Source organism: Anabrus simplex, chromosome 7 (assembly GCF_040414725.1).
Source record: "Anabrus simplex isolate iqAnaSimp1 chromosome 7, ASM4041472v1, whole genome shotgun sequence".
Lineage (NCBI taxonomy): Eukaryota > Metazoa > Arthropoda > Insecta > Orthoptera > Tettigoniidae > Anabrus > Anabrus simplex.
This window is the reverse complement of record NC_090271.1, coordinates 238,925,367-238,948,268: the sequence shown is the minus strand read 5'-3', so window position 1 is coordinate 238,948,268 and position 22,902 is coordinate 238,925,367. Positions and strand designations below refer to the sequence as shown.

General features: G+C 47.9%; 18 non-coding genes across 18 annotated transcripts; all 18 read left to right on the top strand.

The window, feature by feature from the left end:
• The first annotated feature begins 8 nt into the window (after positions 1–8).
• On the top strand, positions 9–81 carry TRNAK-CUU (transfer RNA lysine (anticodon CUU)). The gene has a single exon. It is a non-coding gene; the product is annotated as a tRNA-Lys (tRNA).
• A 1,231-nt stretch (positions 82–1,312) lies between these two features.
• On the top strand, positions 1,313–1,385 carry TRNAK-CUU (transfer RNA lysine (anticodon CUU)). Its single transcript has one exon. It is a non-coding gene; the product is annotated as a tRNA-Lys (tRNA).
• A 72-nt stretch (positions 1,386–1,457) lies between these two features.
• Positions 1,458–1,530, top strand: TRNAK-CUU (transfer RNA lysine (anticodon CUU)). Its single transcript has one exon. It is a non-coding gene; the product is annotated as a tRNA-Lys (tRNA).
• Positions 1,531–2,179: 649 nt separating this feature from the next.
• Positions 2,180–2,253, top strand: TRNAK-CUU (transfer RNA lysine (anticodon CUU)). Its single transcript has one exon. It is a non-coding gene; the product is annotated as a tRNA-Lys (tRNA).
• A 360-nt stretch (positions 2,254–2,613) lies between these two features.
• TRNAK-UUU (transfer RNA lysine (anticodon CUU)) lies at positions 2,614–2,686 on the top strand. Its single transcript has one exon. It is a non-coding gene; the product is annotated as a tRNA-Lys (tRNA).
• Positions 2,687–3,047: 361 nt separating this feature from the next.
• TRNAK-CUU (transfer RNA lysine (anticodon CUU)) lies at positions 3,048–3,120 on the top strand. Its single transcript has one exon. It is a non-coding gene; the product is annotated as a tRNA-Lys (tRNA).
• Positions 3,121–4,084: 964 nt separating this feature from the next.
• On the top strand, positions 4,085–4,157 carry TRNAK-CUU (transfer RNA lysine (anticodon CUU)). Its single transcript has one exon. It is a non-coding gene; the product is annotated as a tRNA-Lys (tRNA).
• Positions 4,158–4,518: 361 nt separating this feature from the next.
• TRNAK-CUU (transfer RNA lysine (anticodon CUU)) lies at positions 4,519–4,591 on the top strand. The gene has a single exon. It is a non-coding gene; the product is annotated as a tRNA-Lys (tRNA).
• A 361-nt stretch (positions 4,592–4,952) lies between these two features.
• Positions 4,953–5,025, top strand: TRNAK-CUU (transfer RNA lysine (anticodon CUU)). Its single transcript has one exon. It is a non-coding gene; the product is annotated as a tRNA-Lys (tRNA).
• Positions 5,026–5,242: 217 nt separating this feature from the next.
• On the top strand, positions 5,243–5,314 carry TRNAK-CUU (transfer RNA lysine (anticodon CUU)). The gene has a single exon. It is a non-coding gene; the product is annotated as a tRNA-Lys (tRNA).
• A 72-nt stretch (positions 5,315–5,386) lies between these two features.
• TRNAK-CUU (transfer RNA lysine (anticodon CUU)) lies at positions 5,387–5,459 on the top strand. Its single transcript has one exon. It is a non-coding gene; the product is annotated as a tRNA-Lys (tRNA).
• A 1,779-nt stretch (positions 5,460–7,238) lies between these two features.
• Positions 7,239–7,311, top strand: TRNAK-UUU (transfer RNA lysine (anticodon CUU)). Its single transcript has one exon. It is a non-coding gene; the product is annotated as a tRNA-Lys (tRNA).
• A 72-nt stretch (positions 7,312–7,383) lies between these two features.
• TRNAK-UUU (transfer RNA lysine (anticodon CUU)) lies at positions 7,384–7,456 on the top strand. Its single transcript has one exon. It is a non-coding gene; the product is annotated as a tRNA-Lys (tRNA).
• A 3,675-nt stretch (positions 7,457–11,131) lies between these two features.
• On the top strand, positions 11,132–11,204 carry TRNAE-CUC (transfer RNA glutamic acid (anticodon CUC)). Its single transcript has one exon. It is a non-coding gene; the product is annotated as a tRNA-Glu (tRNA).
• Positions 11,205–11,660: 456 nt separating this feature from the next.
• TRNAK-CUU (transfer RNA lysine (anticodon CUU)) lies at positions 11,661–11,733 on the top strand. The gene has a single exon. It is a non-coding gene; the product is annotated as a tRNA-Lys (tRNA).
• A 4,724-nt stretch (positions 11,734–16,457) lies between these two features.
• TRNAK-CUU (transfer RNA lysine (anticodon CUU)) lies at positions 16,458–16,530 on the top strand. Its single transcript has one exon. It is a non-coding gene; the product is annotated as a tRNA-Lys (tRNA).
• A 3,725-nt stretch (positions 16,531–20,255) lies between these two features.
• Positions 20,256–20,328, top strand: TRNAK-CUU (transfer RNA lysine (anticodon CUU)). The gene has a single exon. It is a non-coding gene; the product is annotated as a tRNA-Lys (tRNA).
• Positions 20,329–21,316: 988 nt separating this feature from the next.
• TRNAK-CUU (transfer RNA lysine (anticodon CUU)) lies at positions 21,317–21,389 on the top strand. Its single transcript has one exon. It is a non-coding gene; the product is annotated as a tRNA-Lys (tRNA).
• The last annotated feature ends 1,513 nt before the right edge of the window (positions 21,390–22,902 follow it).

Genomic DNA, 22,902 nt, shown 5'->3' with positions numbered 1-22,902 from the left:
CTTGCACAGCCCGGCTAGCTCAGTCGGTAGAGCATGAGACTCTTAATCTCAGGGTCGTGGGTTCGAGCCCCACGCTGGGCGAGTTTTTCGCACACAACTAATAGATGATCGTCTTACATGTTCATAATAAGTAATCAAGACCTTCATTCCACCTCCCGGCTAGCTCAGTCGGTAGGGCATGAGGCTCTTACTCTCAGGGTCGTGGGTTCGACAACCACGCCAGCCAATTTTGTCGCTGTCATCTAAGACATGATCGTCTTACATGTTCTTAATAAGTAAACAAGACCTATGTTACACAGCCCGGCTAGCCCAGTCGGTAGAGCACGAGACTCATAATCTCAGGGACGTGAGTTCGACCACACGCTGTTCGACGTTTTTGCTCTCATCGAATATATGATCGCATTACATGTTCTAAATAATTAATCAATTCTGGTATTGCACAGCCCGGCTAGCTCAGTCGGTAGAGCACGAGACTCTTAATCTCAGGGTCGTGGGTTCGTGCCCCACGCAGGGGAGTTTTCTCGCCGTCATCTAACACATGATCTTCTTACATATTTTTAATAAGTAAACAAGACCTATCTTACACAGCCAATCTAGCCCAGTCGGTAGAGCACGAGACTCATGATCTCAGGAACATGAGTTCGACAACACTCGTCGAATACATGATCGTCTAACATGTTCTTAATAAGTAACCAATTCTGACATTGCGCAGCCCGGGTAGCTCAGTCGGTAGAGCATGAGACTCTTCATCTCAGGGTCGTGGGTTCAAGCCAACGCTGGGCGAGAATGTTGCCCTCATCGAACACATAATCGTCTTACTTGTTCTTAATAAGTAATCAATTCTGACCGTGCAGAGCCCGGCAAGCTCAGTCGGTAGAGCATGAGACTCCTAACATTGGGGTCGTGGGTTCGTGCCCCACGATGGGCGATTTTTCGCACACAGGTAATAGATGATCGCCTTACATGTTCATATTAATTAATCAAGACCTACAACCCACCGCCGGGCTGGCTCAGTCGGTAGGGCATCAGGCTGTTAATGTCCTTAATAAGTAATCAATTCTGACATTGCACAGCCCGGCTAGCTCAGTCGGTAGAGCATGAAACACTTAACCATCTACATGGTCGGCTTACATAATCTTAATAAGTAATCAAAACTGAAATTGCACCGCCCGGCTAGCTCAGTCGGTTGACCATGATACTCTTAATTTCCGGATCGTGGGTTCGAGACTCACGCTGGGCGAAAAGTTTGCTCTCATCGAATACATGATCGTCTAACATGTTCTTAATCAGTCATCAATTCTGACCTTGCACAGCCCGGCTAGCTCAGTCGGTAGAGCATGAGACTCTTAATCTCAGGGTCCTGGGTTCGAGCCCCACGCTGGGCGAGAATTTTGCTCTCATCGAACACAAGGTCGTCTTACATGTTTTTAATAAGTAATCTATTCTGACCTTGCACAGCCCGGCTAGCTCAGTCGGTAGAGCATGAGTCTCTTAACCTCAGGGTCGTGGGTTCGAGCCCCACGCTGGGCGAGTCTTTCGCACACAGCTAACAGATAATCGTCTTACATGTTCATAATAAGTAATCATGACCTACATTCCACCGCCCGGCTAATTCAGTCGGCAATGCATGAGACCCTTAATCTCAGGCTCGAGGGTTCGAGCCTCACGCTGGGCGAGTTTTTCGCAGGAAGCTAATAGATGATCGCCTTACATGTTCATAATAAGTAATCAAGACCTACATTCCACCGCCCGGTTACCTCATCGGTACGGCATGAGGCTCTTAATCTCAGAGTCGTGGGTTCGACACACACGCTGGCCTATTTTGGCGCTGTCATCTAACATATGATCGCCTTACATGTTCTTAATAAGTAAACAAGACCTATGTTACACAGCCCGGCCAGCCCAGTCGGTAGAGCACGAGACTCATAATCTCAGGGACGTGAGTTCGACCACACGCTGTTCTATCTTTTCGCTCTCATCGAACACATGATCGTCTTACATGTTCTTAATAAGTAACCAATTCTGACGTTGCAGAACCCGGCGAGCTTCGTCGGTAGAGCATGAGACACTTAATTTCAAGGTCGTGGGTTCGAGCCCCACGGTGGGCGAGAATTTACCTCTCATCGAACACATGATCGTCTTACATGTTCTTAATAAGTAATCAATTCTTGCCTTGCACAGCCCGGCTAGCTCAGTCGGTAGAGCATGAGACTCTTAATCTCAGGGGCGTGGGTTCGAGCCCCACGCTGGCGAGTTTTTCGCACACAGCTAATAGATGATCGCCTTACTAGTTCATAATAAGTAATCAAGACCTACATTCCATCGCCCGGCTAGCTCAGTCGAAAGGGCATGTGGCTCTTAATCTCATGGTCGTGGGGTCGACACCCACGCTGGCCAATTTTGTCGCTGTCATCTAACACATGATCGCCTTACATGTTCTTAATAAGTAAACAAGACCTATGTTACACAGCCCGGCTAGCCCTGTCGGTAGAGCAGGAGACTCATAATCCCAGGGACGTGAGTTCGACCACACGCTGTTCGAGTTTTTTGCTCTCATCGAATATATGATCACATTACATGTTCTAAATAATTAATCAATTCTGATATTGCACAGCCCGGCTAGCTCAGTAGGTAGAGCATGAGACTTTTAATCTCAGGGTCGGGGGTTCGAGCCCCACGCTGGGCGAGTTTTTCGCACACAACTAATAGATGATCGTCTTACATGTTCACAATAAGTAATCAAGACCTTCATTCCACCTCCCGGCTAGCTCAGTCGGTAGGGCATGAGGCTCTTACTCTCAGGGTCGTGGGTTCGACATCCACGCCGGCCAATTTTGTCCCTGTCATCTAAGACATGATCGTTTTACATGTTCTTAATAAGTAAACAAGACCTATGTTACACAGCCCGGCTAGGCCACTCGGTAGAGCACGAACCTCATAATCTCATGGACGTGAGTTCGACCACACGCTGGACGAGTTCTTCGCTCTCATCGATTACATGATCGTCTTACATGTTCTTAATAAGTAATCAATTCTGATGTTGTACAGCCCGGCTAGCTCAGTAGGTAGAGCATGAGACTCTTAATCTCAGGGTCGTGGGTTCGAGCCCCACGCTGGGCGAGTTTTTCGCACAAAGGTAACAGATGATCGTCTTACATGTTCATAATAAGTAATCAATACCTACATTCCACCGCCCGGCGTATTCAGTCGGTAGGGCATGAGACCCTTAATCTCAGGGTCGAATGTTCGAGCCTCTGGCTTAGCGAGTTTTTCGCAAGAAGCTAATAGATGATCGTCTTACATGTTCATAACAAGTAGTCAAGACCTACATTCCACCGCCCGGCTAGCTCAGTCAGTAGGGCATGAGGCTCTTAATCTCAGGGTCGTGGGTTCGACACCCACGCTGGCCAATTTTGTCGCTGTCATCTAACACATGATCGCCTTACATGTTCCTAATAAGTAATCAATTCTGACATTGCGCAGCCCGGGTAGCTCAGTCGGTAGAATATAAGACTCTTAATCTCAGGGTCGTGTGTCCAAGCCCACGCTGGGCGTTAATGTTCCTCTCATCGAACACATAATCGTCTTACATGTTCTTAATAAGTAATCAATTCTGACCGTGCATAGCCCGGCTAGCTCAGTCGGTAGAGCATGGAAATCTTAACCTCGGGGTCGTGGGTTCGAGCCCCACGATGGGCGAGTTTTTCGCACACAGGTAATAGATCATCGCCTTACATGTTCATATTAATTAATCAAGACCTACAACCCAACGCCGGCCTAGCTTAGTCGGTAGGGCATCAGGCTGTTAATGTCCTTAATAAGTAATCAATTCTGACATTGCACAGCCCGGCTAGCTCAGTCGGTAGAGCATGAAACTCTTAACCCTCTACATGGTCGGGTTACATGATCTTAATAAGTAATCAAAACTGAAATTGCACCGCCCGGGTAGCTCAGTCGGTTGAGCATGAGACTCTTAATCTCGGGATCGTGGGTTCGAGACTCACGATGGGCGAAAATTTTGCTCTCATCGAATACATGATCGTCTAACATGTTCTTAATCAGTAATCAATTCTGACCTTGCACAGCCCGGCTAGCTCAGTCGGTAGAGCATGAGACTCTTAATCTCAGGGTCGTGGGTTCGAGCCCCACACTGGGAGAGTTTTTCGCACACAGCTAACAGATGATCGCCTTACATGTTCATAATAAGTCATCAAGACCTACATTGCACCGCCCGGCTAATTCAGTCGGTAGGGCATGAGACCCTTAATCTCAGGGTCGAAGGTTCGAGCCTCTGGCTGGGCGAGTTTTACGCAAGAAGCTAATAGATGATCGTCTTACATGTTCATAATAAGTAATCAAGACCTATGCTACACAGCCCGGCTAGCCCAGTCGGTAGTGCACGAGACTCATAATCTCAGTTACGTGAGTTCGACCACACGCTGTTCGAGTTCTTCGCTCTCATCGAATACATGATCGTCATACATGTTCTTAATAAGTAATCAATTCTGACGTTGCACAGCCCGGCTAGCTCAGTCGGTAGAGCATGAGACTCTTAATCTCAGGGTCGTGGGTTCGAGCCCCACGCTGGGCGATTTTTTCGCACACAGCTAACAGATTATTGTCTTACATGTTCATAATAAGTAATCAAGACCTACATTCCACCTCCCGGCTAATTCAGTCGGTAGGGCATGAGACCCTTAATCTCAGGGTCGAAGGTTCGAGCCTCTGGCTGGGCGAGTTTTACGCAAGAAGCTAATAGATGATCGTCTTACATGTTCATAATAAGTAATCAAGACCTACGCTACACAGCCCGGCTAGCCCAGTCGGTAGTGCACGAGACTCATAATCTCAGTTACGTGAGTTCGACCACACGCTGTTCGAGTTCTTCGCTCTCATCGAATACATGATCGTCATACATGTTCTTAATAAGTAATCAATTCTGACGTTGCACAGCCCGGCTAGCTCAGTCGGTAGAGCATGAGACTCTTAATCTCAGGGTCGTGGGTTCGAGCCCCACGCTGGGCGATTTTTTCGCTGTCATTTAACACATGATTGCCTTACATGTTCTTAATAAGTAATCAATTCTGACATTGCGCAGCCCGGGTAGCTCAGTCGGTAGAGCATGAGACGCTTAATCTCAGGGTCGTGGGTTCGAGACTCACGCTGAGCGAAAATTTTGCTGTCATCGAATACATGATCGTCTAACATGTTCTTAATCAGTAATCAATTCTGACCTTGCACAGCCCGGCTAGCTCAGTCGGTAGAGCATGAGACTCTTAATCTCAGGGTCGTGGGTTCGAGCCCACGCTGGGCGAGAATGTTGCTCTCATCGAACACATGATCGTCTTACACGCTCTTAATAAGTAATCAATTCTTACCTTGCACAGCCGGGCTAGCTCAGTCGGTAGAGCATGAGACTCTTAATCTCAGGGTCGTGGGTTCGAGCCCCACGCTGGGCGATTTTTTCGCACACAGCTAATAGATGATCGCCTTACTAGTTCATAATAAGTAATCAAGAGCTTCATTCCACCTCCCGGCTAGCTCAGTCTGTAGGGCATGAGGCTCTTACTCTCAGGGTCGTGGGTTCGACAACCACGCCGGCCAATTTTGTCGCTGTCATCTAAGACATGATCGTCTTACATGTTCTTAATAAGTAAACAAGACCTATGTTACACAGCCCGCCTAGGCCAGTCGGTAGAGCACGAACCTCATAATCTCATGGACGTGAGTTCGACCACACGCTGGACGAGTTTTTCGCTCTCATCGAGTACATGATCGTCTTACATGTTCTTAATAAGTAATCAATTCTCACACTGCACTGCCCGGCAAGCTCAGTCGGTACACCATGAGACTCTTAATCTCAGGGTCGTGGGTTCGAGCCCCTCGCAGGGCGAGAATTTTGCTCACATCGAACACATAATCGTCTTACATGTTCTTAATAAGTAATCAATTCTGAAAGTGCAGAGCCCGGTTAGCTCAGTCGGTAGAGCATGAGACTCTTAACCTCGGGGTCGCGGGTTCGAGCCCCACGATGGGGGAGTTTTTGGCACACAGGTAATAGATGATCGCCTTACATGTTCATATTAATTAATCAAGACCTACAACCCCCCCGCCGGGCTAGCTCACTCGGTAGGGCATCAGGCTGTTAATGTCCTTAATATGAAATCAATTCTGACCGTGCAGAGCCCGGCTAGCTCAGTCGGTAGAGCATGAAACTTTAACCCTCTACATGGTCGGCTTACATGATCTTAATAAGTAAACAAAACCGTAACTGCACCGCCCGGCTAGCTCAGTCGTTAGAGCATGAGACTCTTAATCTCAGGGTCGTGGTTTCGAGCCCACGCTGGGAGAGTTTTTCGCGCACAGCTAACAGATGATCGTCTTACATGTTCATAATAAGTAATCAAGACCTACATTCCACCGCCCGGCTAGCTCAGTCAGTAGGGCATGAGGCTCATAATCTCAGGGTCGTGGGTTCGAGACTCACGCTGGGCGAAAATTTTGCTCTCATCGAATACATGATCGTCTAACATGTTCTTAATCAGTAATCAATTCTGACTTTGCACAACTCGGCTAGCTAAGTCGGTAGAGCATGAGACTCTTAATCTCAGGGTCGTGGGTTCCAGCCCCTCGCAGGGCGAGAATTTTGCTCACATCGAACACATAATCGTCTTACATGTCCTTAATATGAAATCAATTCTGACCGTGCAGAGCCCGGCTAGCTCAGTCGGTAGAGCATGAAACTTTAACCCTCTACATGGTCGGCTTACATGATCTTAATAAGTAAACAAAACTGTAACTGCATCGCCCGGCTAGCTCAGTCGGTTGAGCATGAGACTCTTAATCTCAGGATCGTGGGTTGTAGACTCACGCTGGGCGAAAATTTTGCTCTCATCGAATACATGTTCGTCTAACATGTTCTTAATCAGTAATCAATTCTCACCTTGCACAGCCCGGCTAGCTCAGTCGGTAGAGCATGAGACTCTTAATCTCAGGGTCGTGGGTTCGAGCCCACGCTGGGAGAGTTTTTCGCGCACAGCTAACAGATGATCGTCTTACATGTTCATAATAAGTAATCAAGACCTATGCTACACAGCCCGGCTAGCCCAGTCGGTAGTGCACGAGACTCATAATCCCCGGGCGTGAGTTCGACCATACGCTGTTCGAGTTCTTCGCTCTCATCGAATACATGATCGTCTTACATGTTCTTAATATGTAATCAATTCTGACGTTGCACAGCGCGGCTAGCTCAGTCGGTAGAGCATGAGACTTTTAACCTCAGGGTCGTGGGTTCGAGCCCCACGCTGGGCGAGAATTTTGCTCTCATCGAACACAAGGTCGTCTTACATATTTTTAATAAGTAATCTATCCTGACCTTGCACAGCCCGGCTAGCTCAGTCGGTAGAGCATGAGACTTTTAACCTCAGGGTCGTGGGTTCGAGCCCCACGCTGGGCGAGTTTTTCGCACACAGCTAACAGATTATTGTCTTACATGTTCATAATAAGTAATCAAGACCTACATTCCACCGCCCGGCTAATTTAGTCGGTAGGGCTGAGACCCTTAATCTCAGGGTCGAAGGTTCGAGCCTCACGCTGGCGAGTTTTTCGCAAGAAGCTAATAGATGATCGTCTTACATGTTCATAATAAGTAATCAAGACCTACATTCCACCGCCCGGCTAGCTCAGTCAGTAGGGCATGAGGCTCAAAATCTCAGGGTCGTGGGTTCGACAACTACGCTGGCCAATTTTGTCGCTGTCATCTAACACATGGTTGCCTTACATGTTCTTAATCAGTAATCAATTCTGACCTTGTACAGCCCGGCTATGTCAGTCGGTAGAGCATGAGACTCTTAACTTCGGGGTCGTGGGTTCGAGCCCCACGATGGACGAGTTTTTCGCACACAGGTAATAGATGATCGCCTTACATGTTTATATTAATTAATCAAGACCTACAACCCACCGCCGGGCTAGCTCAGTCGGCGGAGCATGAGACTCTTAATCTCAGGGTCGTGGGTTCGAGCCCACGCTGGGCGAGAATGTTGCTCTCATCGAACACATGGTCGTCTTACATGTTTTTAATAAGTAATCTATTCTGACTTTGTACAGCCCGGCTAACTCAGTCGGTAGAGCATGAGACTCTTAACCTCAGGGTCGTGGGTTCGAGCCCCACGCTGGGCGAGTTTATCGCACACAGGTAACAGATGATCGTCTTACATGTTCATAATAAGTAATCAATACCTACATTCCACCGCCCGGCGAATTCAGTCGGTAGGGCATGAGACCCTTAATCTCAGGGTCGAAGGTTCGAGCCTCACGCTGGGCGAGTTTTTCGCAAGAAGCTAATAGATGATCGTCTTACATGTTCATAATAAGTAGTCAAGACCTACATTCCACCGCCCGGCTGGCTCAGTCAGTAGGGCATGAGGCTCTTAATCTCAGGGTCGTGGGTTCGAAACCCACGCTGGCCAATTTTGTCGCTGTCATCTAACACATGATCGCCTTGCATGTTCTTAATAAGTAATCAATTCTGACATTGCGCAGCCCGGGTAGCTCAGTCGGTAGAGCATGAAACGCTTAACCCTCTACATGGTCGGCTTACATGATCTTAATAAGTAATCAAAACTGATGTTGCACCGCCCGGCTAGCTCAGTCGGTTGAGCATGAGACTCTTGATCGTGGGTTCGAGACTCACTCTGATCGAAAATTTTGCTCTCATCGAATACATGACGTCTAACATGTTCTTAATCAGTAATCAATTCTGACCTTACACAGCCCGGTTAGCTCAGTCGGTAGAGCAGGGGACTCTTAATTTCAGGATCGTGGGTTCGAGACTCACGCTGGGCGAATATTTTGCCCTCATCGAATACATGATCGTCTAACATGTTCTTAATCAGTAATCTATTCTGACCTTGCACAGCCCGGACAGCTCAGTCGGTAGAGCATGGGTCTCTTAACCTCAGGGTCTTGGGTTCGAGCCCCAAGCTGGGCGAGTTTTTCGCACACAGCTAACAGATGATCGTCCTACATGTTCATAATAAGTAATCAAGACCTACATTCCACCGCCCGGTTACCTCAGTCGGTACGGCATGAGGCTCTTAATCTCAGGGTCGTGGGTTCGACACCCACGCTGGCCAATTTTGTCGCTGTCATCTAACACATGATCGCCTTACATGTCTTTATAAGTAAACAAGACCTATGTTACACAGCCCGGCTAGCCCAGTCGGTAGAGCACGAGACTCATAATCTCAGGGACGTGAGTTCTACCACACGCTGTTCTATTTTTTCGCTCTCATCGAATACATGATCGTCTTACATGTTCTTAATAAGTAACCAATTCTGACGTTGCAGAGCCCGGCTAGCTCAGTCGGTAGAGCATGAAACTCTTAACCCTCTATATGGTCGGCTTACATCAATTAATCAAAACTGAAATTGCACCGCCCGGCTAGCTCTGTCAGTAGGGCATGAGGCTCTTAATCTCAGGGTCGTGGGTTCGACACCCACGCTGGCCAATTTTGTCGCTGTCATCTAACACATGATTGCCTTACATGTTCTTAATAGGTAATCAATTCTGACATTGCGCAGCCCGGGTAGCTCAGTCGGTAGAGCATGAAACTCTTAACCTCGGGGTCGTGGGTTCGAGCCCCACGATGGGCGAGATTTTCGCACACAGGTAATAGATGATCGCCTTAAATGTTCATATTAATTAATCAAGACCTACAACCCACCGCCGGGCTAGCGCAGTCGGTAGGGCATCAGGCTGTTAATGTCCTTAATAAGTAATCAATTCTGACATTGCACAGCCCGGCTACCTCAGTCGGTACAGCATGAGACTCTTAATCTCAGGGTCGTGGGTTCGAACCCCACGCTGGGCGAGTTTTCCGCACGCAGGTAACAGATGATCGTCTTACATGTTCATAATAAGCAATCAAGACCTACATTCCACCGCCCGGCTAGCTCAGTCGGTAGGGCATGAGACCCTTAATCTCAGGGTCGAATGTTCGAGCCTCACGCTGGGCGAGTTTTTCGCAAGAAGCTAATAGATGATCGTCTCACATGTTCATAATAAGTAATCGAGACCTTCATTCCACCTCCCGGCTAGCTCAGTCGGTAGGGCATGAGGCTCTTACCCTCAGGGTCGTGGGTTCGACAACCACGCCGGCTAATTTTGTCGCTGTCATCTAAGACATGATCGTCTTACATGTTCTTAATAAGTAAACAAGACCTATGTTACACAGCCCGCCTAGGCCAGTCGGTAGAGCACGAACCTCATAATCTCATGGACGTGAGTTCGACCACACGCTGGACGAGTTTTTCGCTCTCATCGAGTACATGATCGTCTTACATGTTCTTAATAAGTAATCAATTCTCACACTGCACTGCCCGGCAAGCTCAGTCGGTACACAATGAGACTCTTAATCTCAGGGTCGTGGGTTCGAGCCCCTCGCAGGGCGAGAATTTTGCTCACATCGAACACATAATCGTCTTACATGTTCTTAATAAGTAATCAATTCTGACCGTGCAGAGCCCGGTTAGCTCAGCCGGTAGAGCATGGGACTCTTAACCTCGGGGTCGTGGGTTCGAGCCCCACGATGGGGGAGTTTTTGGCACACAGGTAATAGATGATCGCCTTAGGCCTACATGTTCATATTAATTAATCAAGACCTACAACCCCCCCGCCGGGCTAGCTCACTCGGTAGGGCATGAGGCTGTTAATGTCCTTAATATGAAATCAATTCTGACCGTGCAGAGCCCGGCTAGCTCAGTCGGTAGAGCATGAAACTTTAACCCTCTACATGGTCGGCTTACATGATCTTAATAAGTAAACAAAACCGCAACTGCACCGCCCGGCTAGCTCAGTCGGTAGAGCATGAGACTCTTAATCTCAGGGTCGTGGTTTCGAGCCCACGCTGGGAGAGTTTTTCGCGCACAGCTAACAGATGATCGTCTTACATGTCCATAATAAGTAATCAAGACCTACATTCCACCGCCCGGCTAGCTCAGTCAGTAGGGCATAAGGCTCATAATCTCAGGGTCGTGGGTTCGACAACCACGCTGGCCAATTTTGTCGCTGTCATCTAACACATGATTGCCTTACATGTTCTTAATCAGTAATCAATTCTGACCTTGCACAGCCCGGCTAGCTCAGTCGGTAGAGCATGAGACTCTCAAATTCGGGGTCGTGGGTTCGAGCCCCACGATGGACGAGTTTTTCGCACACAGGTAACAGATGATCGCCTTACATGTTTATATTTATTAATCAAGACCTACAACCCACCGCCGGGCTAGCTCAGTCGGTAGAGCATGAGACTCTTAATCTCAGGGTCGTGGGTTTGAGCCCACGCTGGGCGTGAATGTTGCTCTCATCGAACACATAATCGTCTTACATGTTCTTAATAAGTAATCAATTCTGAAATTGCACAGCCCGGCTATCTCAGTCAGTAGAGCATGAAACTCTTAACCCTCTACATGGTCGGCTTACATGATCTTAATAAGTAATCAAAACTAAAATTTCACCGCCCGGCTAGCTCAGTCGGTTGGGCATGAGACACTTAATCTCAGGATCGTGGGTTCGAGACTCACGCTAGGCGAAAATCTTGCTCTCATCGAATACATGATCGTCTAACATGTTCTTAATCAGTAATCAATTCTGACTTTGCACAACCCGGCTAGCTCAGTCGGTAGAGCATGAGACTCTTAATCTCAGGGTCGTGGGTTGGAGCCCCACGCTGGGCGAGAATTTTGCTCTCATCGAACACATGTTCGTCTTACATGTTTTTAATAAGTAATCTATTCTGACTTTGTACAGCCCGGCTAACTCAGTCGGTAGAGCATGAGACTCTTAACCTCAGGGTCGTGGGTTCGAGCCCCACGCTGGGCGAGTTTATCGCACACAGGTAACAGATGATCGTCTTACATGTTCATAATAAGTAATCAATACCTACATTCCACCGCCCGGCGAATTCAGTCGGTAGGGCATGAGACCCTTAATCTCAGGGTCGAAGGTTCGAGCCTCACGCTGGGCGAGTTTTTCGCAAGAAGCTAATAGATGATCGTCTTACGTGTTCATAATAAGTAGTCAAGACCTACATTCCACCGCCCGGCTAGCTCAGTCAGTAGGGCATGAGTCTCTTAATCTCAGGGTCGTGGGTTCGACACCCACGCTGGCCAATTTTGTCGCTGTCATCTAACACATGATCGCCTTACATGTTCTTAATAAGTAATTAATTCTGACATTGCGCAGCCCGGGTAGCTCAGTCGGTAGAGCATGAAACACTTAACCCTCTACATGGTCGGCTTACATGATCTTAATAAGTAATCAAAACTGATGTTGCACCGCCCGGGTAGCTCAGTGGGTAGAGCATGAGACTCTTAATCTCAGGATCGTGGGTTCGAGACTCACGCTGGGCGAATATTTTGCCCTCATCGAATACATGATCGTCTAACATGTTCTTAATCAGTAATCTATTCTGACCTTGCACAGCCCGGACAGCTCAGTCGGTAGAGCATGAGTCTCTTAACCTCAGGGTCGTGGGTTCGAACCCCAAGCTGGGCGAGTTTTTCGCACACAGCTAACAGATGATCGTCTTACATGTTCATAATAAGTAATCAAGACCTACATTCCACCGCCCGGTTACCTCAGTCGGTACGGCATGAGGCTCTTAATCTCAGGGTCGTGGGTTCGACACCCACGCTGGCCTATTTTGTCGCTGTCATCTAACACATGATCGCCTTACATGTTCTTAATAAGTAAACAAGACCTATGTCACACAGCCCGGCTAGCCCAGTCGGTAGAGCACGAGACTCATAATCTCAGGGACGTGAGTTCTACCACACGCTGTTCTATTTTTTCGCTCTCATCGAATACATGATCGTCTTACATGTTCTTAATAAGTAACCAATTCTGACGTTGCAGAACCCGGCTAGCTCAGTCGGTAGAGCATGAAACTCTTAACCCTCTATATGGTCGGCTTACATCAATTAATCAAAACTGAAATTGCACCGCCCGGCTAGCTCAGTCAGTAGGGCATGAGGCTCTTAATCTCAGGGTCGTGGGTTCGACACCCACGCTGGCCAATTTTGTCGCTGTCATCTAACACATGATTGCCTTACATGTTCTTAATAAGTAATCAATTCTGACATTGCGCAGCCCGGGTAGCTCAGTCGGTAGAGCATGAAACTCTTAACCTCGGGGTCGTGGGTTCGAGCCCCACGATGGGCGAGTTTTTCGCACACAGGTAATAGATGATCGCCTTAAAGGTTCATATTAACTAATCAAGACCTACAACCCACCGCCGGGCTTGCGCAGTCGGTAGGGCATCAGGCTGTTAATGTCCTTAATAAGTAATCAATTCTGACATTGCACAGCCCGGCTACCTCAGTCGGTAGAGCATGAGACTCTTAATCTCAGGGTCATGGGTTCGACGACCACGCTGGCCTATTTTGTCGCTGTCATCTAACACATGAACGACTTACATGTTCTTAATAAGTAAACAAGACCTACGTTACACAGCCCGGCTAGCTCAGACGGTAGAGCATGAGACTTTTAATCTCAGGGTCGTGGGTTCGAGGCCCACTCTGTGCGAGAATTTTGCTCTGATCGAACACATGATCGTCTTACATGTTCTTAATAAGTAAACAAGACCTATGTTACACAGCCCGGCTAGTCCAGTCGGTAAGGCACGAGTCTCATAATCTCATGGACGTGAGTTCGACCACACGCTGGACGAGTTTTTCGCTCTCATCGAATACATGTTCGTCTTACATATTCTTAATTAATCAATTCTGACATTGCACCGCCCGGCAAGCTCAGTCGGTACAGCATGAGACTCTTAATCTCAGGGTCGTGGGTTCGAGCCCCAAGCAGGGCGAGGATTTTGCTCACATCGAATACATGATCGTCCTAAATGTTCTTAATAATTAATCAATTCTGACATTGCACACACCGGCTAGGTCAGTCGTTAGAGCATGAGGCTCTTAATCTCCGGGTCGTGGGTTCGTGCCCCACGCAGGGCGGTTTTCTCGCCGTCATTTAACACATGATCTTCTTACATGATTTTAATAAGTAAACAAGACCTATCTTACACAGCCATCTAGCCCAGTCGGTAGAGCACGAGACTCATGATGTCAGGGACGTGAGTTCGACCACACTCGTCGAATAAGGGATCGTCTTACATGGTCTTAATAAGTAATCAATTCTGATATTGCGAAGCCCGGGTAGCTCAGTCGGCAGAGCATGAGACTCTTAATCTCAGGGTCGTGGGTTCGCGGCCCACGCTGGGGGAGTTTTTCGCACACAACTAATAGATGATCGTCTTACATGTTCATAATAAGTAATCGAGACCTTAATTCCACCTCCCGGCTAGCTCAGTCGGTAGGGCATGAGGCTCTTAATCTCAGGGTCGTGGGTTCGATACCCACGCTGGCCAATTTTGTCGCTGTCATCTAACACATGATCTGTCCGGCTCCATAGCTAAATTGTTAGCGTGCTTGCCTTTGGTCACAGGGGCCCCGGGTTCGATTCCCGGCATGGTCGGGAATTTTAACCAGCATTGGTTAATTTCACTGGCACTGGGGCTGGGTGTATGTGTCGTCTTCATCATCATTTCATCCTCATCACGACGCGCAGGTCACCTACGGGTGTCAAATCGAAAGACCTGCACCTGGCGAGCCGAACATGTCCTTGGACACTCCCGGCACTAAAAGCCATACGCCATTTCAACACATGATCGCCTTACATGTTCTTAAAAAGTAAACAAGACCTATGTTACACAGGCCGGCTAGCCCAGTCGGTAGGGCACGAGACTCATAATCTCAGGGACGTGAGTTCGACCACACGCTGTTAGAGTTTTTCGCTCTCATCGAATATATGATCGTCTTACATGTTTTAAATAATTAATCAATTCTGACGTTGCAGAGACGGCTAGCTAAGTCGGTAGAGCATGAGACTCTTAATCTCAGGTTAGTGGGTTCAAGCCCTACGCTGGGCGAGAATTTTGCTCTCATCGAAGAAATGATCGTCTTACATGTTCTTAATAAGTAATCTATTCTGACCTTGCACAGCCCGGCTAGCCCAGTCGGTAGAGCATGAAACTCTTAACCCTCTACATGATCGGCTTACATGTTCATAGTAAGTAATTAAGACCTACATTCCACCGCCCGGCTATTTCAGTCGGTAGGGCATGAGACCCTTAATCTCAGGGTCGAAGGTTCGAGCCTCACGCTGGGCGAGTTTTTCGCAAGAAGCTAATAGATGATCGTCTTACATGTTCATAATAAGTAATCAAGACCTACATTCCACCGCCCGGCTAGCTCAGTCGGTAGGGCATGAGGCTCTTAATCTCAGGGTATTGGGTTCGACACACTCGCTGGCCAATTTTGTCGCTGTTATCTAACACATGATCGCCTTACATGTTCTTAATAAGTAAACAAAACCTATGTTACACAGCCCGCCTAGCTCAGTCAGTAGAGCATGAGACCCTTAATCTCAGGGTCGAGGGTTAGAGCCCCACGCAGGGCGAGCATTTTTCTCTCATCGAACACATGATCGCCTTACATGTTCTTAATAAGTAATCAATCCCTACCTTGCAACGCCCGGCTAGCTCAGTCGGCAGAGCATGAGACTCTTAATCTCCGGGTCGTGGGTTCGCGGCCCACGCTGGGGGAGTTTTTCGCACACAACTAATAGATGATCGTCTTACACGTTCATAATAAGAAATCGAGACCTTCATTTCACCTCCCGGCTAGCTCAGTCTGTAGGGCATGAGGCTCTTAATGTCAGGGTCGTAAGTTCGACAACCACGCTGGCCAATTTTGTCGCTGTCATCTAACACATGATCGCCTTACATATTCTTAATAAGTAAACAAGACCTATGTTACACAGCCCGGTTAGCCCAGTCGGTAGAGCACGAGACTCATAATCTCAGGGACGTGAGTTCGACCACACGCTGTTCGAGTTCTTCGCTCTCATCGAATATAAGATCGCCTTACATGTTCAAAATAATAGATCAATTCTGACGTTGCACAGGCCGGCTAGCTCAGTCAGTAGGGCATGAGGCTCTTAATCTCAGGGTCGTGGGTTCGACACCCACGCTGGCCAATTTTGTCGCAGTCATCTAACACATGATCGCCTTACATGTTCTTAATAAGTAATCAATTCTGACATTGCGCAGCCCTGGTATCTCAGTCGGTAGAGCATGAGACTCTTTACCTCAGGGTCGTGGGTTCGAGCCCACGCTGGGCGAGAATGTTGCTCTCATCGAACACATAATCGCCTTACATGTTCTTAATAAGTAATCAATTCTGCCTTTGCACAGCCCGGCTAGCTCAGTCGGTAGAGCATGAGACACTTAATCTCAGGATCGTGGGTTTGAGACTCACGCTGGGCGATAATTTGGCTCTCATCGAATACATGATCGTCTAACATGTTCTTAATCAGTAATCAATTCTGCCTTTGCACAGCCCGGCTAGCTCAGTCGGTAGAGCATGAGTCTCTTAATCTCAGGGTCATGGGTTCGAGCCCCACGCTGGGCGAGAATTTCGCTCTCATCAAACTCAAGGTCGTCTTACATGTTTTTAATAAGTAATCTATTCTGACCTTGCAAAGCCCGGCTAGCTCAGTCGGTAGGGCATGAGTCTCTTAACCTCAGGGTCGTGGGTTCGAGCCCCACGCTGGGCGAGTTTTTCGCACACAGCTAACCGATGATCGCCTTACATGTTCATAATAAGTAATCAAGACCTACATTCCACCGCCCTGTTACCTCAGTCGGTACGGCATGAGGCTCTTAATCTCAGGGTCGAGGGTTCGACACCCACGCTGGCCTATTTTGTCGCTGTCATCTATCACATGATCGCCTTACATGTTCTTAATAAGTAAACAAGACCTATGTTACACAACCCGGCTAGCCCAGTCGCTAGAGCACGAGACTCATAATCTCAGGGACGTGAGTTCGACCACACGCTGTTCTATTTTTTCGTTCTCATCGAATACATGATCGTCTTACATGTTCTTTATAAGTAATCAATTCGGACGTTGCACAGCCCGGCTAGCTCAGTCGGTAGACCATGAGACTCTTAATCTCAGTGTCGTGGGTTCGAGCCCCACACTGGGCGAGAATTTTGCTCTCATCGAACACATTATCGTCTTACATGTTCTTAATAAGTAATCAATTCTTACCTTGCACAGTGCGGCTAGCTTACTCGGTACAGCCTGAGACTCTTGATCTCAGGGTCGTGGGTTCGAGCCCCACGCTGGGCGAGAATGTTGCTCTCATCGAACACATAATCGTCTTACATGTTCTTAATAAATAGTCAATTCTGACCGTGCACAGCCCGGCTAGCTCAGTCGGTAGTGCATGAGACTCTTAAACTCGTGGTCGTGGGTTCGAGCCCCCCGAAGGGCGAGTTTTTCGCACACAGGTAATAGATGATCGCCTTACATGTTCATATGAATTAATCATGACCTACAACCCACCGCCGGGCTAGCTCAGTCGGTAGGGCATCAGGCCGTTAATGTCCTTAATAAGTAATCAATTCTGACAGTGCACAGCCCGGTAGCTCAGTCGGTAGAGCATGAAATTCTTAACCCTCTACATGATCGGCTTACATGTTCTTAATAAGTAATCAAAACTGAAGTTGTACCGCCCCGCTAGCTCAGTCGGTTGAGAAAGAGACTCTTAATCTCAGGTTCGTGGGTTGGAGACTCACGCTTGGCGAATATTTCGCTCTCATCCAATACATGATCGTCTAACATGTTCTTAATCAGTAATCAATTCTGACCATGCACAGCCCGGCTAGCTCAGGCGGTAAAGCATCAGACTCTTAATCTCAGGGTTGTGGGTTCGAGCCCCACGCTGGGCGAGTTTTTCGCAAGAAGCTAATAGATGATCGTCTTACATGTTCATAACAAGTAATCAAGGCCTACATTCCACCGCCCGGCTAGCTCAGTCAGTAGGGCATGAGGCTCTTAATCACAGGGTCGTGGGTTCGACACCCACGCTGGCCAATTTTGTCGCTGTGATCTAACACATGATCACCTTACATGTTCTTAATAAGTAAACAAGACTTATGATACACAGCCCGGCTACCCCGGTCGGTAGAGCACGAGACTCATAATCTCAGGGTCGTGGGTTCGAACCCCACGCTGGGCGAGTTTTTCGCAAACAGCTAATAGATGATCATCTTACATGTTCATAATTAGTAATCAAGACCTGCATTCCACCGCCCGGTTAGCTCAGTCGGTACGGCATGAGGCTCTTAGTCTCAGGGTCGTGGGTTCGACACCCACGCTGGCCAATTTTGTCGCTGTCATCTAACACATGATCGCCTTACATGTTCTTAATAAGTAAACAAGACCTATGTTACACAGGCCGGCTAGCCCAGTCGGTAGAGCACGAGACTCATAATCTCAGAGACGTGAGTTCGACCACACGCTGTTCGAGTTTTCCGCTCTCATCGAATACATGATCGTCTTACATGTTCTTAATAAGTAATCAATTCTGACGTTGCGCAGCCCGCCTAGCTCAGTCGGTAGAGCATGAGACACTTAATCTCAGGGTCGAGGGTTCGAGCCCCACGCTGGGCGAGAATTTTGCTCTCATCTAACACATGATCGTCTTAACATGTTCTTAATAAGGATTCTATTCTGACCTTGCCCAGCCCGGCTAGCTCAGTCGGTAGGGCATGAGGCTCTTACTCTCAGGGTCGTGGGTTCGAAACCCACGCCGGCCAATTTTGTCGCTGTCATCTAACACATGATCGTCGTACATGTTCTTAATAAGAAAACAAGGCCTATGTTACACAGCCCGGCTAGCCAAGTCGGTAGAGCACGAGACTCATAATCTCAGAGACGTGAGTTCGACCACATGCTGTTCGAGTTTTCCGCTCTCATCGAATACATGATCGTCTTACATGTTCTTAATAAGTAATCAATTCTGACGTTGCGCAGCCCGCCTAGCTCAGTCGGTAGAGCATGAGACTCTTAATCTGAGGGTCGTGGGTTCGAGCCCCACGCTGGGAGAATTTTCGCACACAGCTAACAGATGATCGTCTTACATGTTCATAATTAGTAATCAAGACCTATGCTACACAGCCCGGCTAGCCCAGTCGGTAGTGCAGGAGACTCATAATCTCAGCGACGTGAGTTCGACCACACGCTGTTCGAGTTCTTCGCTCTCATCGAACACAAGGCCGTCTTACATGTGCCCCACGCAGGGCGGTTTTCTCGCCGTCATCTAACACATGATCTTCTTACATGTTTTTAATAAGTAAACAAGACCTATCTTACACAGCCAATCTAGCCCAGTCGGTAGAGCACGAGACTCATGACCTCAGGGACGTGAGTTCGACCACACTCATCGAAAATATGATCGTCTTAATGTTCCTAATAAGTAATCAATTCTGACGTTGCACAGCCCGGGTAGCTCAGTCGGTAGAGCAGGAGACTCTTAATCTCAGGGTCGTGGGTTCGAGCACCACGCTGGGCGAGAACTTTGCTCTCATCGAACACATGATCGTCTTACATGTTCTTAATAAGTAATCAATTCCTACATTGCGCCGCCCGCTAGCTCAGTCGGTAGAGCATGAGACTCTTAATCTCAAGGTCGTGGGTACGACACACACGCTGAGCGAGTTTTTCGCACACAGCCAATAGATGATCGTCTTACATGTTCATAATAAGTAATCAAGACCTACATTCCACCGTCCGGTTAGCTCAGTCGGTACTGCATGAGGCTCTTAATCTCAGGGTCGTGGGTTCGACACCCACGCTGGCCTATTTTGTCGCTGTCATCTAACACATGATCGCCTTACATGTTCTTGATAAGTAAACAAGACCTATGTAACACAGCCCGGCTAGCATAGTCGGTAGAGCACGAGAATCATAATCTCAGGGACGTGAGTTCGACCACACGTTGTTCGATTTTTTCGCTCTCATCGAATACAAGATCGTCTTACATGTTCTTAATAAGTAATCAATTCTTACCTTGCACAGCCCGGCTGGCTCAGTCGGTAGAGCATGAGAATCTAAATCTCGGGGATGTGGGTTCGTGCACCACGCAGGGCGGTTTTCCCGCCGTCATCTAACACATGATCTTCTTACATGTTTTTAATAAGTAAACAAGACCTATCTTACACAGCCAATCTTGCCCAGTCGGTAGAGCAAGAGACTCATGATCTCAGGGACGTGACTTCGACCACACTCATCGAAAACATGATCGTCTTACATGTTCTTAATAAGTAATCAATTCTGACATTGCGCAGCCCGGCTAGCTCAGTCGGTAGAGCCTGAGACTCTTAATCTCAGGGTCGTGGGTTCGAGCCCCACGCTTGGCGAGAATGTTGCTCTCATCGAACACATAATCGTCTTACATGTACTTAATAAATAGTCAATTCTGACCGTGCACAGCCCGGCTAGCTCAGTCGGTAGTGCATGAGTCTCTCAACCTCGGTATCGTGGGTTCGAGCCCCACGATGGGCGAATCTTTCGCACACAGGTAATAGATGATCGTCTTACATGTTCATATTAATTAATCAAGACCTACAACCCACCGCCGGTCTAGCTCAGTCGGTAGGGCATCAGGCTGTTAATGTCCTTAGTAAGTAATCAATTCTGACAGTGCACAGCCCGGCTAGCTCAGTCGGTAGAGCATGAAACACTTAACCCTCTACATGATCGGCTTACATGTTCTTCACAAGTAATCAAAACTGAAATTGTACCGCCCCGCTAGCTCAGTCGGTTCAGAATGAGACTCTTAATCTCAGGATCGTGGGTTCGAGACTCACGCTGGGCGAAAAAATCGCTCTCATCGAATACATGATCGTCTAACATGTTCTTAATCAGTAATCAATTCTGACCTTGCACAGCCCGGCTAGCTCAGTCGGTAAAGCATGAGACTCTTAATCTCAGGGTCGTGGGTTCGTGCCCCACGCAGGGCGAGAATGTTGCTCTCATCGAACACATAATCGTCTTACATGTTCTTAATAAGTAATCAATTCTGACCGTGCACAGCCCGGCTAGCTCAGTCGATAGAGCATGAGGCTCTTAACCTAGGGGTCGTGGGTTCTAGCCCCACGACGGGCGAGTTTTTCACACACAGGTAATAGATGATCGTCTTACATGTTCATATTAATTAATGAAGACCTACAACCCACCGCCGGGCTAGCTCAGTCGGTAGGGCATCAGGCTGTTAATGTCCTTAATAAGTAATCAATTCTGACAGTGCACAGCCCGGCTAGCTCAGTCGGTAGAGCATGAAACTCTTAACCCTCTACATGATCGTCTAACATGTTCTTAATCAGTAATCAATTCTGACCTTGCTCAGCCCGGCTAGCTCAGTCGGTAAAGCATGAGACTCTTAATCTCACGGTCGTGGGTTCGAGCCCCACGCTGGGCGAGTTTTTCGCCCACAGCTAACAGATGATCGTCTTACATGTTCATAATAAGTAATCAAGACCTACATTCCACCGCTCGGCTAGCTCAGTCGGTAGGGCATGGAACCCTTAATCTCAGAGTCGAAGGATCGGGCCCCACGCTGGGCGAGTTTTTCGCAAGAAGCTAATAGATGATCGTCTTACATGTTCATAATAAGTAATCAAGACCTACATTCCACCGCCCGGTTAGCTCATCGGTACGGCATGAGGCTATTAGTCTCAGGGTCGTGGGTTCCACACCCACGCTGGCCTATTTTGTCGCTGTCATCTAACACATGATCACCTTACATGTTCTTAATAAGTAAAGAAAACCTTGTTACACAGCCCGGCTACCCCTGTCGGTAGAGCACGAGACCCATAATCTCAGGGTCTTGGGTTCGAACCCCACGCTGGGTGAGTTTTTCGCACACAGCTAATAGATTATCGTCTTACATGTTCATAATAAGTAATCAAGCCCTATATTCGACCGCCCGGCTAGCTCAGTAGGTAGGGCATTAGGCTATTAATCTCAGGGTCTTGGGTTCGACAACCACGCCGGCCAATTTTGTCTCTGTCATCTAACACATGATCGCCTTACATGTTCTTAATAAGTAAACAAAACCTATGTTACACAGCCCGGCTATCTCAGTCGGTACGGCATGATGCTCTTAGTCTCAGGGTCGTGGGTTCGAAACCCACGCTGGCCTATTTTGTCGCTGTCATCTAACACATGATCGACTTACATGTTCTTAATAAGTAAACAAGACCTATGTTACACATCCCGGCTAGCCCAGTCGGTAGAGCAAGAGACTCATAGTCTCAGGGACGCGAGTTCGACCACGCGTTGTTCGATATTTTCGCTCTCATCGAATACATGGTCGTCTTACTTGTTCTTAATAAGTAATCAATTCTGACGTTGCTCAGCCCGGCTAGCTTAGTCGGTAGAGCATGGGACTCTTAATCTTAGGGTCGTGGGTTAGAGCCCCACGCTGGGCGAGTGTTTCGCACACAGCTAATAGATGATCGCCTTACATGTTCATAATAAGTAATCAAGACCTACATTCCATCGCCCGGCTAGCTCAATCGGTAGGGCATGATTCTCTTAATCTGAGGGTCGTGGGTTCGACACACACGCTGGCCAATTTTGTCGCTGTCATCTAACACATGATCGCCTTACATGTTCTTAATAAGTAAACAAGACCTACATTCCACCGCCCGGCTAGCTCAATCAGTAGGGCATGAGGCTCTTAATCTCAGGGTCGTGGGTTCGACACCCACGCTGGCCAATTTGTCGCTGTCATCTAACACATGATCGCCTTACATGTTCTTAATAAGTGTACAAGACCTATGTTACAAAGCCCGGCTAGCCCAGTCGGTAGAGCACGAGACTCATAATCTCAGGGACGTGAGTTCGACCACACGCTGTTCGATTTCTTCGCTCTCATCGAATACATGATCGTCTTACATGTTCTTAGTAAGTAATCAATTCTGACGTTG